This window comes from Cibotium barometz, chromosome 7 (assembly GCF_041138505.1).
Source record: "Cibotium barometz isolate CiBa-2024 chromosome 7, ASM4113850v1, whole genome shotgun sequence".
Taxonomy (NCBI): domain Eukaryota; kingdom Viridiplantae; phylum Streptophyta; class Polypodiopsida; order Cyatheales; family Cibotiaceae; genus Cibotium; species Cibotium barometz.
Window position 1 is genome coordinate 40,525,767 of NC_141052.1, and position 16,046 is coordinate 40,541,812.

A 16,046-nucleotide genomic window follows, 5' to 3' on the forward strand; every position below is an offset into this window, starting at 1 on the left:
ACTTTGACCAATGACGGTGTTTTAAGGATAATACAAAGCAGCATGGTATCCACGTTTTTGAGACAAGTTATTCAAAATCTCAAATGTAACCTTTAAAAGAATCAGATAGCAACATTGACCAAAACGACTTTGACCCCTTGAATTGAGAGGGTAACACTAGGTCCTCTTGCAGAACAAAAATCATCATATTTATGTTCAATTCTAGTGGACAAAATGCTCCAAAATTACACCCTTCACTAATATAACCTTTATTGAAAAAGTTATACCATTACACAAGTCTTGAGGGTTAAGTTTTGAACTTCTTTAAATAATTGATGAGCATAAATCTTTTACAATGCATAAATTGATAGATTGACGAGCATATCTTTTACTTTTTTGAACAATTAATAGATTGATGAGGATAAATATTCTAAAATGCATGTAGAATAAACTCTATTGAAAAAGTTATACCATTACACAAGTCTTAAGGATTACTTTTTGAACTTTTTTGAATAACTGATAGATTGATGAGCATAAATATTTTACAATGCATGTAGTTACATAGCCCTGTTCATGTGACCTTTCAACATTCATAACCGCTTCTTGCCCCACATAAGCATTAAAACCACATCAAACTTCAAGGCCCTCCTTGTAAATTACCTTGTTTACACTAAATTGGCATCATCACCTCAATCTATCAACCAAAGGTTCTAGATTGGTTAAGAAAAATTAGCTATGAGTAGCCATGAATAATAATAATAATAATAATAATAATAGAAGAAATGCAAAACAAATCTTTTTTCACCCTAAAAACTTACATTAGTTACATTTAGTTTTTTCATTGCGTGGATTGACTTCTTAATGGTCGATAGGCTCTTGCCTAAGTAGTTCACTCATGACCCACCCCTACCCCAGAGGTCATGAGTTTAAACCTTGACAACTCCTTGAAAAATAAAATAGATCAAGGCCCACATATAAGCATAGAATAGTAGAGAACAAGCTCTTCATGAAAAGATTTAAAAAACATCAAAGCATAGAATAGTAGAGAACAAGCTCTTCATGAAAAGATTAAAAAACATATACTATAATGCATCCTTCTTCCTTTTAGACCAAGATACAAGATATAAACTAATGTAATTGCATGCTTTCACACAAATATACCAATGCAACATGGTAATCCACCTAGCTTCAAAGCCCTTTGCATGTGGGTTGTGATGGCCATGTGGTGGAATCCTTGGAATTTCACCACATGTGGGTTGTGACAAGCATTTGGTGGAATCCTTGGAATTTCCATGTGGCACCATGGGCACATATCATATGCCCCCTCAATTTCACACCATTATCCTCCAAAAATCTACATGAGAAATCCCTCACCATGTCACAAGCATGCCACTTGAAATCTTCATATTTGTTTAAAACTTGGGTAAGCCCCCTTTGCAAGGAAGAATGACCTCCTTGCAAAGAGGAATGACCTCCCCTCCATTAGGCACATGCCGAATAGAATCCCAAAGTGATCATGATAAAAACACCTTGTGTTGTGATCCAAAGGTGTTGTTGACATAGGAGGCATATTTTTTCCATTACTTTGACGAAGTCATTTATCAGGTAATAACAATCTTAAACGGATGATGAATATTAGACTATGCTTAATGAAGTTGAAATGAAATGGCAAATTATAGTGTTGTTATAGGTGCACAGTGTGTTGTTTTGATGAAATAGCCCTCCTAGAATATCAAAGAGCTTGTAAAATATTATATTTTCCTTATTTTTGTTTTCACTCATAAGTACTATTGTCTAGAGATATGGTACTAACTTGCGGTCTCCATGTACCCTTGACAACTGCTTTGGTTTAATGATATTGGCCAATATGTTGAATTGATAATATTCACCTACTATGGCATGCACTTTCATGAAATGTACCAATATTTTTTATCAATTAATTTGGCAATATGTTGAATTGATAATATTCACCTACTATGGCCTCTACTTTCGTGACATGTACCAAGATTTCTTATCAATCTATTTGGTAATATATACAATATTCAAGATGAAGCATTTTTTATGTAGCTATAAGATGAAGCAGCCTAATGGCTACACTAACGGTACACTATTTCAACAATATTATTTCAACCTAATGGTACACTACCTGTACACTATTTCAACCTAATGGTACACTATTTCAACAATATTATTTCAACCTAATGGCACACTACCTGTACACTATTTTAACAATATTATTTGTACACTACAAGATGAAGCAGCCTAATGGTACACTAATGATACACTATTTCAACAATATTATTTGTACACTGCAAGATGAAGCCGCCTAATGGTACACTAAGGATACACTATTTCAACAAATTTTGTGTGTGTGTGTGTGTGTGTGTGTGTGTGTGTGTGTGTGTGTGTGTGTGTGTGTGTGTGTGTGTGTGCGCGGTTTAGTGTAGCTTCTATGGCTTGTTTTTTAACTACCTCACCTCTTTGAGAGGGTTATGTAGCATGATCTTGAGGAGTGCATGCCCTTCTCTCCAGGATGTTACTCCCTCAATCTTGTTTATGAGCTCTTCTTTTGCTGGGTTGATTTCTACCTTAAGTTCCTTTTATGAATACGACTCCTCGCATGATTTGGTGAAAGAACATCCTCTTTAATCCGTTCATCTCGAGAAAGGCTTCACCTATTTCCACCATTTTGAGATCTAGGTTAAGGAGCTTAAATTGGCATCATGTGGTTGGCCACTTAAATGATCCCTCTCTAACACTAGCTCTGTCTACATTTTTGAGATCTAGGTTAAGGAGCTTAAATTGGCATCATGTGGCCACTTAAATGATCCCTCTCTAACACTAGCTCTGTCTACATCAACTCCACTTCCCTTCTCTCCTTAATTTACTTAACCCTGCAGGTCCCTATAAATGTTGGCTCTCTTTTAATATAATAAAATCTACTCAAACTCACACAAATGCGGGGTCACACATTTTAAAACTCTCCCTTGATCGAAGCATCCATAATTCATTACTTGTGCCTGTTTACCAAATAGTGAATATGTCATCCTTGCATGAGGAGAAGAAAGGAAGGAATGCAAGGGTCTACCGAGAGTAGATAACCCTCTCTTGTGGAGAAGCTAGGGTCCTTTACCAATGTTGTCGCCAATGGAACTATGCAAACGGCAAAGAGGGAAAGAGTTATGGAAATTTCAATCTCAACCTTTATGCCTTCGTGTATACAAAGAGTGAGGGAGAGAAGGAGAAGGAGAAGGAGAAGGAGAGGGAAAAGAAGATAATAAAAAGCAATCATCACTGTAAGCACACACTATAATTTATCATCACTGTAAGATAATAAAAAGCAATCATCATCACTGTAAGCACACACTATAATCCACAAGCATGTAAGCATCAAAGAGAAAGCAAGCAAACATGCAAGCTATCACCACAAGAGCACAAGAGAAACTTGGACTTAATTGTGCTAATGGGATTATACGATTTCTCAAAATTACTTATATACAAATCAAATATGTATAAGGTCCACCCACCCAAGGCATGTCTAGGTTCCCAAAAGTTAATTAAGCTAATTTCCTAGGCTCATAAGCTCGGCAAATACTAATCTTGGTCATTAAGTTCAATGATATTCCATAATGTTTACATGAAGCACATTGCGTGGTTGTAAAAAGATGTGGTAAAAAGGCACAACCACACATGTGGTAAAAAGGCACAACCACACATGAGGAGGAATGTTAACCAATGTTGTGTAGATGTTTGGTAATAGGTGGGGGGGTGTTAGTGAGGCAAGGGGTGTCGAGGCTAATGGGGGAATGCCTGACTATGGTGGAAGAGGTGGGCCAATGATAAATCCAAGAATGATGCTCCAAAAAAATCTTCCTTCTAGAGGTGACAACATTGGTGGCGGTGAGAGGTGGATTGCTTGTAGATGGGGGTGGTGACTACAAGTTTTCTCGACCAATCTTAGGTACTATCTCTGGTACATAGGAGCTAACAGATGGGTCAATAGACAAGGAGGGCCTTAAATTCTCGTGCTTGTGCCACTTGTCCTTTATACAATCATCGTTCGTCGTCGTCGCCATCATCATCATCCTTGCCATCTCCCTCTTACTTGACTATGGCTACAAGCTTCATGGACTTGTAAAAAGCATGAGCATCCTTGTACTCCCCATCTGTAAAAAGAATTGGCTTCTATATACTCCTCATCCTAGGGGTAAGCCATGTGCTCAGTGTCAAAATATGCAGCGAAAAGATGCATTTGTATTAGTTGGATTTACATGTTAGATGGATTCTATGACTAGGTTTCGTGCAACAAAATGCCATCCCCACCACTAATAGATGCCATCTTTAAGGATTATGGAGGAGGAGGCAGGGTATGGACATAGTCCCTCTAGAACTATGAGCTCTACTAGCTCCCCCTCATCTAGTCTCTTTGAGCATGTGAGGATATGAACCCAACCTTTGAGGTTTAAGGGTAAGGGGATGGTAGTTTTTTTTGAAGAGGGTGGTGGAATTATTGAAAGAAATGTTACTTTGAGGCTTAAGGGTAAGGGGATGGTAGTTTTTTTTGAAGAGGGTGGTGGAATTATTGAAAGAAATGTTACTTTGAAAAAAGAGAATGGCTAAGGAGGCTTGTGGGAATTTGGCAAGCATTTGGGAGAAGGTGGTAGTAGAGGATGTCATCTTCAATGAAGATGTAAGAAGGTTAAGTTTCATGGATATGTAACGGACTTCTAGTACATGGGGTTATGGAGCATAGAGGCTCAAAATGTTGGTGATGTCCGCATCCATCTTGTGCTTAGCCTGTTGAGGTAACATGTTCCTCCATGAAAGTAGCCTTTGTTTATGAAAAATTATCCTCAAGTTGTTGGATTATTTTGTCTGTCTCTTACATGTCCAATCGAAAAGCTTCCTTTTTTTGAGAGTTTGTTGTCAAGAGTATCCATGGTGGTAAACCATATCCTGGGCCTATGCCAAATTTGTGTTGTTTGTATGAGCTCTTTTTGAGCCTACTTGCTTGCCACTTTGATCTCCTTCTACTCTATCTAGAGTATACTCTTATCCTCTCCATGCTTGATATCTTTGCAATGGTCTCTAGGATTTGCACCTATAATTGATCATTCAGGGCAATGGCCTCTATACTTTTAGCTAATGGTAGATTGCTTGGGATAGAAGGAGTGCTTGCTATGGTGGTAGATGGCTTGCTATTTGCTATGGTGGTAGATGGCTTGCAATGGTCTCTAGGATTTGCACCTATAATTGATCATTCAGGGCAATGGCCTCTATACTTTTAGCTAATGGTAGATTGCTTGGGATAGAAGGAGTGCTTGCTATGGTGGTAGATTGCTTGCTAGGAGGCTTGAATCTGGTCTTTATTTACCTATCCATGTACATGCTTACATTGCCCAAGCTCTTGGAGAAATGACGTAAATCCAATTGGGAGATCTAGCATGTAGCCCCTAGAAACTTTTACAACCCACCATGAAGTGCTCATGAGATAAGAAATTACCCTCGTGAATCCAACATAGGGTATTATGAGTGTTCTTGGCCTTGGCTCTTGGGTTGGGGAATCTACTAAAGCTAAGTGTATTCTTGACTTGTGGTGGTCGTGGCCTTTGATAAGATGAATGGACTTGTGGTAGATGCACTAGGCAAAGGCATTTGCGCTCCCTTATCACCTTGGTTTTTGCATTCATAGGGGTGATGCGAATAGGGGATAGGGGTGGTAAGCTAATGTCCATATAAAGGTGCAAATATAGGATAATGAAGCTTGTCACAAAAATATGCTATAAAAGCTCATCATTTCCCATGTCAATTTCTTCTTACTGTTCAATGTGCTACCTCTTAGCTAAGAGGGAGTTGACATATGTTTCCGCCTGAGTAATTGGTGTGGGGGGGGGTGATGCATTTTCACATGAGTGATCCCTCTTCTTGCTTGCTTATATGCTCTTGGATTCATGCATGCTAGATGGATTCTTGCTTGAATGGTTTTCTTGTAGGTTTCCTTCTTCCATTAGCCCCTTCTTCCATTTTGTGGGAGAAAACCATGAAGAATTACCATCCCTTGTTGCCTCCATCCAGGCATAGAGAGCTCTCCCTTCACCCCATTGGCAAAGGAGCATTCTAGTGTGATAACAAAGTAGCCATATCCAGTGGCCAAGTGTGGAAGATGATGTGGCAATGTGTGGTTAGACATTAGCAGACTGTGTGTGTGTGATGGCCATATCTAGTGACCAAGTGTGGATACTTTATCTAGTAGTTTAGTGTGAAAATTATCACTTGGCTATTTTGTGTTTGTGTGAATGAGAATGTAGATATGGCAGCCCATGCTTGTGAATGAGTGAGAGTGACAACAAAAATGAAATTTTAGGGTATGTGTGTATATGTCCCCTCTCTTTGTGTGTGTATTTGTCCCCTCTCTCTTTTCATGGTATTAGAGCCTAGAAGCTCTCACATTAGGGTTTGTGAACCCTTGAAGCTATGAAGAAGCAAGAACATGTGAAGTGAAGCAGTGAAGCTGTTGGAGAAGGCATTGGAGTAACCATTGAAGCTATCTCAATCTGAAGCTTGGCCAAGAGGTGAGTGTAGCCAGACCCTACTTGTGGATTTGCAGGACGTTCGAGAAGATTTAAGCAAGATAAGTGGGATGCCTATGTATTTGTTTGGAAGCTTTATCCATTGTGGATAAGGTTGACATATTGAGCAACACTCTGAGCATGCATAGCATTGGACAAGAATTGGATCTTGAAGCATGTATTGGAAGTCTACATGGGCTATACATTGATTGGTATCTTCATTGGTTCAAAATAGGGTAGATCGGCTTCTTGCAAAATCAGCACAAACTACTGAGGACCTTGTGCAGTAGACAACTAAAAGTAGAGCTACCCATATTGTTAAACCTCAACTAGAACATTTAAGCCTTAACCTTGAGTGTATGAGCTTGAGTACATTGCAATAATAGTAAACGAGCTGCTGTGCTGCCAGCTATGCTAGTAGGTGGCATAAACTATTAGTTGTATATTCAGCATACAATGCAAATGCAAGGTGCAAATGGGAGCTTGCCCCAATGTGTTGAATCACTTGCATACATGTTTTAAGTATCAACCAAGTGAATGTGAGCTTGAGGAGAGCACAAACATAAAAAATGAGAAATACAAGTCTTGCAATTTATAACAGTGAAAATAGAGTGCATTTCTTGAACGTTTTTGAGCTATTATGAATGGTTCAAACATCATGTAATGTGGACATTATGAATGGTTCAAACATCATGTACATGCACTATAAGATGTGTTAGAGACAATGAATCTTGGTGTTTGTATTGGTTGGTGAATTGAAGGCAAGTCAAAGTATTGTTATGAGGATTCATGCTCAAAGTAGAGAGCAATCTTTGAAGAATTTGAGCTTTATTAAGCTCTAGAACCTCTCCAAGTGATGCATAATGGATGTATATGTGGTATACATGCATAGATTAATTAAGCTCTAGAACCACTCCAAGTGATGCATAACAGATGTATGTGTGGTATACATGCATGGATTAATTAAGCTCTAGAACCACTCCAAGTGATGCATAGCGGATGTATATGTGGAATACATGCATCTACATGTCTATAAGCTCTTAATGAGCATGGAGAATTGATTTGAGGGTGTTTTACAAAAGTTGTAGAAAGCAATAAGTGTGCATAAGGTCAAGTGGTGATGACAAGTGGCCTCGAGTCTCAATCAATATCACCTTGGAAATTGTGACATGTATGGATGGCATCGGTGATCAAAGCACATGATTTTATGGCAATGTGGACATGTATATGATGTGTATCATGTATCTTGGATATTCATGGTTGAGCCAGTTTTGATGTACAAGTTTTTGGGATTCCACATTGTCATTGTGAAGAGCTTTTATACATGAATGTGGTGAGTGGTGTGCATTGTAACGCATCACATTTGGTTGATTTGTTAAGTGCCTAGTGAGAATTATGTTTGGCCAAGATGGGTGATAGTCTTGCACAAATTGTTGGTTGAAAGCTTCATAGGAACAATTTCTAGATTTAGAAGTATTGCACGACAAACTTTTTGAAAGGCAAGGGCTATTGGAGCTTGGTGTCAGGGTTGAGGTAGAGCCAAGGGGGTATGTAGACTCTCTGACCCAATACTTTAGAGCCATGAGTCAAAACTTCCAAGCTATGCCACTTGTACAAGCCTCCAAGTCCTTGTCTACCCAACCATGTTTCTTGGGGAAACACCCCACCTTTACAAATAAAGCTTAGCTCACAACATGTTATTATGAATAGAATGTTGTGTAATGTTTGAGTGGGCTTCTAAGCTGTGCCAAAACTTTTCACACTTCTAATGCCTCATTTACATGCTGCTGGAAAACAAGGTTAGTAGATTCCTTTACTAAGGATTGTGAACTATGATATAAATGATTTTTTATGAGAAGGATTTTGACTTATTAAATGATGTCCTTTACAAATGCTCTAACTAAGGTGGAAAAGAAGAAGAAAAAAATCCTTCTAGTTGGCTATGGTCTCAATGAATGCTTGTGATTTACTACTCCCAACAGACACAAGCACATCAACCTTTCACAATGAACCCAAACAAGGACACAAACCTAACAAGACTTCCATGCTTCAAAACACTAGTTGCATGCCAAAAATAAACCATCACTAAGAATGTTTGCATTCAATATTCCAAGAAGATACACCACTATATTTCATGCTAGAAAATTGATGTTTTATGTAGTGCACAACACATCAAAAAAGCTAAGTTCAAGATCATAGTACTTCTAAACAAAACAATCTAGGTGTTGCAAACTCATACACACCAATGGATCTCAATAATAACAATCCAGAACACACAATGCACCTATGATTCACATTCCCAATAGCAATCCATAGCACACCAGGTTAATCAAACCTAGGAACATCAACATCATTATAGCAAAAAATAGCCCAAAAGATAGATATCTATGAGTAGGACCCACAACATAAAAACCAAAGCATAAATGCCAAAATGAAAAAGACAAGACCCAAAAGCCTAGAGATAGTGTGACAACCGAAAAGTGTATCTACTAGTGAAAGAACCAAGGCTAATCGCCAAGGCACGAAAACAAACAACGACGGACCACTGCCACTGAAGTTGCTACTGTTCTTTTGCAATGTCGTCCATAAATCGAATGTTGAAAAGGATAATCCAAAACCAACTCACGGTCATAAAAGGGCTTAATCACCATATGGGGTGCCATAGTATCTACATACAAATCCACACCTACATAAATGGAAAAAGAATGAAATAAAGCATTGTATCGGCACCACATTTAAAACAAACATGCTCTTAATCTTAACCATTTTCAAAAATTTATTCATAATCCTTGTGCTAAACAACAAACCTTGATCTTGAAATTGTGAATTCTTTGGCCGATCACCTCTCTTTGATGTGTCCCTATCTCCTATTTCAACTTCAGCCCTCTACTACTCACTAATCTTTCTTTGCTCTTCATCTATTTTCTTTCTCTACTCATCATTTAAATTTCCCATGGATCCTGAATTCCCTTTAAATGCCTCTCAAAGAAGGTCCTCTCCTCCTTTATACATGTCCCTTGAGCCATATCTATCCACCAAGGATAGTGCTTCCTCTTCTAATAGGAAAGCACAATGTTGCCATGCGGTGTCTTATTCTCACATAAGATAGTTACAATGTACATGCAGGAAGCAAGTGGCGAGAGCATTATCCAAGCCTTACATATCACTGGCATTGCATCCAACTTCTTCAAATCCACCAATTGTTGCAAAAATGTTGATACACAAACCACAAAAATAACACACCAACATTCCCATCATTGATTGAAAACAATCTCTTACCACCACAAGCATCCAAAAAATTAGACACATCATACCTGTACACCAATTGATAATGTAATATCAACTTGCTTCAAAGGCAAAGCACCAATAGACATCATGGATGCAAATGGCTGATACAAATCTCCATGGTGCCTTGCCATAATGTCATCCAAGTAACTTTTTAAGGTGGGCTTCTCTGGCAAGATGATGGGCACCTTTGAGCCACTAGCCACCAAAACCTGTTGAAGGAGTTCTGTGGCCTCGCTCAAGACATGGTCCATGAACACCTCCTTGGCCAACCAGTCTATGAATGGATGATCCATAGATGGCATACCAAAAGAGCTTTTGATGTTGTTATCAAAACCAAGCAACCTCAATAGATGCAACTGAAAACTCTTCAAACAATTTACAATGGAAACCTAATATAGCTTGGCCTCACTAATCTTGGTCGAAGGGTCCTTAAATGGAATCTCCCACATGGTATCAAACCACTCAGAAACATGAAAGGGATTCACAATGGATATCATCTACAAAACATGAAAAATCATATGAACCAAAGCAAAAAAAGAAATAACCACAATGAGAATTTATATATGTGCACGAACGAGGTTCCACCTGTGCCATCCTCCGATTGAAAGAAGTTGCGTTAACTGTCTTCTTAATTTGCACACTGCTGGAGTCTTGCTCCACCTTAGACATGGCTGAGGGAAGCTTCTTACATTGTGCATCAAACTCCGCATTCCATTTGCCCTGATCATAAACACTTTTTCACTCTAAGGTGTGTGTCCAATGTATCAAAGTAGAAACAAGGAAGGAAAATGACTCTGACCATAAAGAACCTCGAACTCATTGTTTATTGATCTCCAATGCCTATCCCAACCACCCTTAATTTCATTTGTCACCTCAATAGAGATCCCATCTGGCTTTGAAATATACAAGATAAAAGAGGTTTTCATTGTATTGTACCCCTCCTTTTCTAAGGCTCGCTTTAAAAGAGACAAGTCCTTTCTTAACTGCCTCATGATAGAATAACTAGGCATCGGCAAAGAGGAATCAAAGGGACTACCACTCTAGGATTGACCACTAATGAGTTAAGAGTTTTTGACCCCTTTGTCCCTGCTACTGACTTTGGCATAACCTCCTTCGTCTAACCTCCTTCATCTCTATCTCTTCCCTTGTTGGCTTCCCAACATCATTTGCTTGCTGTTCATCCACTTTGTCTTGTACAGGCACAAGAGCCAAGGAGCTTGAGTCACCAATCTCTTGCTCCACACCCACTACCACGGAATCTTGTTTTTTTCTCCTACTACTTCTCTTATTCTAAGTAGGGACTGTAGCACGTTTTTTTGCCTCTATTCATTTGATACACAACTAGAAATAACTTTAGACATAAACCATTAAACTACTTGCATTACTAACTTTGTACACTGTTAACTAGTAGTAACCTTAAATAAACTTGAGACAAAAACCATTATACCATATTGGATTTCTAACCAGTGTAACCACTTTTGAATTTTTAACAGACGCACATATTAATTGAAACAAAAGCTGCAAATATAGCACAATTAAAGAACTCCCAGAAGAGGGAGAGAGCCTATGGACCTGTTTGGCAAAACAAATCTGCTCACGGTAAAGCTTTGTATGGTTTTGACGTACTTCTATCCTCGGCAAATAGTCCAGCAATTAATGCCGATCGGGTCCCTTAATGAAAATCTAGAGAAATATTTACCTTAGGCATGCTCTGGGAAGAGAGAGATACGAGTTGCCTTTGGACTTGTTTTACCAGTGAAACAGGTCCAAAGTCATATGTAACCTAGTTGGTGTGCAGAGATTTGCTTTAGGAGAGGTAGCTAAGAAGATTACTAGCTCCCTCGTGGTTGAGAGTGGAAAAAATTGATATCTTGTAGCCGTGGCTCAATTGGATTGAGAATCCCAAGTCTCATAGGAAAATGAGGCAAGATCAATGTAGTAGCCCAAGCAACTCTTGCCCTATTGTCTTGTGCTCCATTCGAACCAATCCTCACCAACATTGTGAGAGCTAGCCAATATGTTTAGAGAAGCACTAAAATGAGAAGGCATACAAGATCATAACCAAGAGTACCTAGTTCATCCCCATGAAAATCCACCCAATAAGTGAGAGTTGTGTGTTTTGTGTGCCATTGTGTTTTTTGTCTTGTATTTTGAGTATTAACAAGGCCAAACAAAAAATACAAGGGTTTGTGTGCCATTGTGTTTTTTGTCTTGTATTTTGATTATTAACAAGGCAAAACAAAAAATACAAGGGATTTGTTGTCTTGATGGCATCATTAGAATGATGTGCCTTGATAGTGGGCATAGTGGATATGATGAGGATTGCTGGGCATAGTGGGCATATTATTTAAGATGCAATTGCACCTATTTTGCCAACAAAACGGGTTTAAATGAAATCTTTGTGTGTGTGTGTATTGCCTTGTTGGTCCTTCTATTTGATGTACTAGAGAGTAGATGGCCATCTTGCTTCCTATGTTATGGAGGAAGGGATTCTAAATTTGCACTGTGAGAGGGGGTACCTTCCAAGCTTAATAGTTTCTAAGCATCAAAGATGCCTCTGGACCTATTTCACTGGTGAAATAGGTCCAAAGCCACCTTTCCTTTCCTCCTCATTCACCTTCATATTGTCTAGCACCTCCCTTAAAATGCCATGAAAGCAATCACCATGTTGCTGGTCCATACTATTGAATATCACTACTTGTGCAGATTCTTGTTTCTCCATCAAGTTATAATTGCATTGTGCCTACATGAGTACCCATATATTGAGAACAAGATGAGAATATCGTCACAACTATTTTAGGAATGGTATCAGCGAGTGTGTGGGCCACACACTTTGCCTCCATTTTAGTGTTTCATACTTAAGAGTACTCATGTATGACCAATTGGGCATGTATGTGCATCACTTTAGGTAAATAAGTCACTACCCCTGTCTTTGCATGTGCACATGGACATTACATGCCATTAACCTCATCTCGTGACAGCTAGGAACTTACATATTGCTGGACACATGGGAGAAGCCCTCAAGTCAGTGGGATTTCTTAAATAGGGGGACTGACCGAGAGTCCAATTGCGAGTGGGATTCAGAGTGTGATTTTTGATGGGATAAAAGAGAGAAATGGAAGAGATGGGAGCCTTTGAAACATGATTGCTTTCAAAAGGATATCCAAGTGGAGGATCGGATGGATTATGATCTAGACACTCATCTCATGAAGTGTTCGAGGCTACTCTACATCAACGTCCAATAGTCATAAGAAAGTACATTGAGAAAGGATGAAGGTGTAAGATGACCATGATTTCCAAGTTGGTATCTAATCTTTCCTTTCATGGGCATGTAGAGGGGATATTCTCTTTTATGGATTTCTTATAGACAATGTGGTATCCTTTCAATAGCAAGCTAAGTGGCTATTACAGTCATTAATATCCCATAATCTAAAGAAGAAAGCCACGAAAAAGTTTATTCCATTGAAAAGAGAGAATAGCGAAAGTCGATGGCTGGCAAATGGAGAAGTTGGCAGAGTGGCCAGAGAAGTTAACAATTAGCAACGTCACAGCGATTCAAGAGGTCGACAACAAGGAAGACAAAAGCTAGTACCCTAGTTTGCAAACGGGTTCCCCACACACACATAAAACCCCTTGGAACCTGTTTCGCCAGTGGAACAAGTCCAGGGAAGATTTAAACAAAACCCCTTTATTTCTTCTTCTTCTTCTTCTCTCTCTCTCTCTCTCTCTCACACACACACGCACAGAGGATGGTGACTCTCTCTCTCTCTCTCTCTCTCTCTCTCTCTCTCTCTCTCTCTCTCTCTCTCTCACACACACACACACACACACACACACACACACAGAGGATGGTGACTCTAGTGTCTACGAGTAGAGCTTTGATAAGGCTCTTGGCATTCCATTAGTGGTTACTCTTGGTGTATGTAGACTTACTCAAATTAGATACATTGCTATTGACATGTTGAGATATGATGAATGTATATCCCTTCACTATGCTTACATGATTAAAGAAATACATGATATAGGGTCCACTTACTTTGAGCAGGCACTTGGAAATAAAATTTAATGGGAAGATGTTGCGATGGATGAGGAGGTGGTAGCATTGGGCAGCATTGCATGCAAATGCAACATCATGGGAGTTAGTGGGTGTTAACGTCAAGCATAACTTAGATGGATTGAAAGGCAATATTGGTTACCAAGGGTTATGCGCAAACCTATGGGATTGACTATGAGGAGCCCAATTACAAGAATGGAAACCATGAGAGCTATTATTGCTATGGTTGCACAACGAAGGATTGGTGTTTACATTTGATGGATGTGAAGTTTTTTTTTTGCATAATGATTTACAAGAAGAGTTATACATGATGTAGCCACCAGGTTATGAGAGTGATGCACACCTAGATTTTTTGTATAGGTTATGCCAAGACTTGTATGGCTTGAAGTAGGTATGGCCAAACAAGATCAGGGAGTATCTTATTATCATTGGGTTTGGAATATCCAATGTAGATTTTTTACTTTATGTGAAAAAGGTAGATAGAGGGATTTTACTGTTAGCCATTTATGTGGATGACTATCACCATCACTGGTGATAGTGATGCTGATATACATGATGTCAGGATTCTTTTTAATAAGCAAAAGTTTGAGATGAAGGATTTGGATGAGCTGTGCTATAACTATGCCGCCAATAGTTTATAGGTTATGTGATAAAGGATTTGGGAAAGCTATACTAGAGTTGTGTCATAGTTATAGTGCCAACTCATGTAGCCATGTTTACACTATGGACCAACCTTTATATGTTATAGGAGAGTAATTTCCCTTATAGTATGTACTCTTATCCCTTTAGTTTATGGTTGTATAGAGAATAGAAGAAAATATAATAAAATCAGCCATCCATCTCGCTCTTATGACTTTCTCTCTCTTTTGTGTGTGTGTGTGTGTGTGTGTGTGTGTGTGTGTTTACAAGGAACTCAAGCTCTCTCTCTCTCTCCCTGGCATTCTCTTTAGAGTTATCTATGATCAAAGGGGGTTTTAGACTATTCAAGTGAAGCTTTTGAGTTTTTAGGGGTGCTTTTTGGACTATCTTGGAAGGTACTTGCAAAAAAAACCAATTGTATTGGCTCTATCCTCTATGAGGAGCCAAGATAAGCAGTTAAGGGAGGGTGAGAAGTGTTTTACCTTTACTTACCAATTTTTGGGAAGAACATGGATGTCGGTGTTACATTACTTGCCAAAATGTTGCTAGAATGTCAATAGCAGTTATATGAGCTCCTTCTTGTTGATGGCTTCTTGTCGGTGGTAGTTTTGCCTTGTTATCGACATTGATTTTGGTGTACCACTAGTGGTTACCTACTTTGTCAAGTTACAGATGGTGCTTTAAGCTTGCCCCAGTATGGCAGTGACCTTGCGAGAACACCATTGGCATTATTGGTATGTGGCCCTCAAGGTTTGCTTATAGGTCATGCTAGATTGGGGACTAGCATGACATCGTCTTGGTCTCCTTACTAGGGGGATTGAAACTTTGTTGGTGGCTTTGATGAAGTTGGTTGTTGTCTTAGTCAGTCATGCTAGCATCATGTGTGTCAATATTAAATTTGCTGATGCATATGGTTTGGATGCCGATGAAGGTGTTGTTTTGGGAGAGGTCAGGGGATCTTGTTATTAGAGAGGTCAAGGTTGGTGGCTTGAGTTGGTATGATGATAATGTTGTTGGTGGTAGTTTTATTAGTGAAGCTAGGTACAATGTGGTTATGGGGGCCATTTTGGTTTCTTATTGTCAGAGAGGTCGGGGGTTAGGGTTGATGTAAATGGAGATCTCTCTCTCTCTCTCTCTCTCTCTCTCTCTCTCTCTCTCTCTCTCTCTCTATCACACACGCTCTCTCTCTCTCTCTCTCTCTCTCTCTCTCTCTCTCTCTCTCTCTCTCTCTTGCACACATTGCTCTCCACACTCACATACTCTCTCTACATCTCTACTACTCTCTCAATCACTCTCTTAATGCCTCTCTCTCTCTCTCACCACTCTCTCAATACCTCTCTCACCACCCCTCTCTCAACTCCTCTCTCACCACTCCTCTCTCAACCACTCTCTCAACACTCTTCTCTCTCACCTCCCTTCTCTCTCAACCACTCTCTCACTCTTCTCTCCCATTGGAAGAAAATTTAAAAAAAGGAACTTGCTACTAGGGAAAATGGAAGCATTAGAGGGGGTGGGTG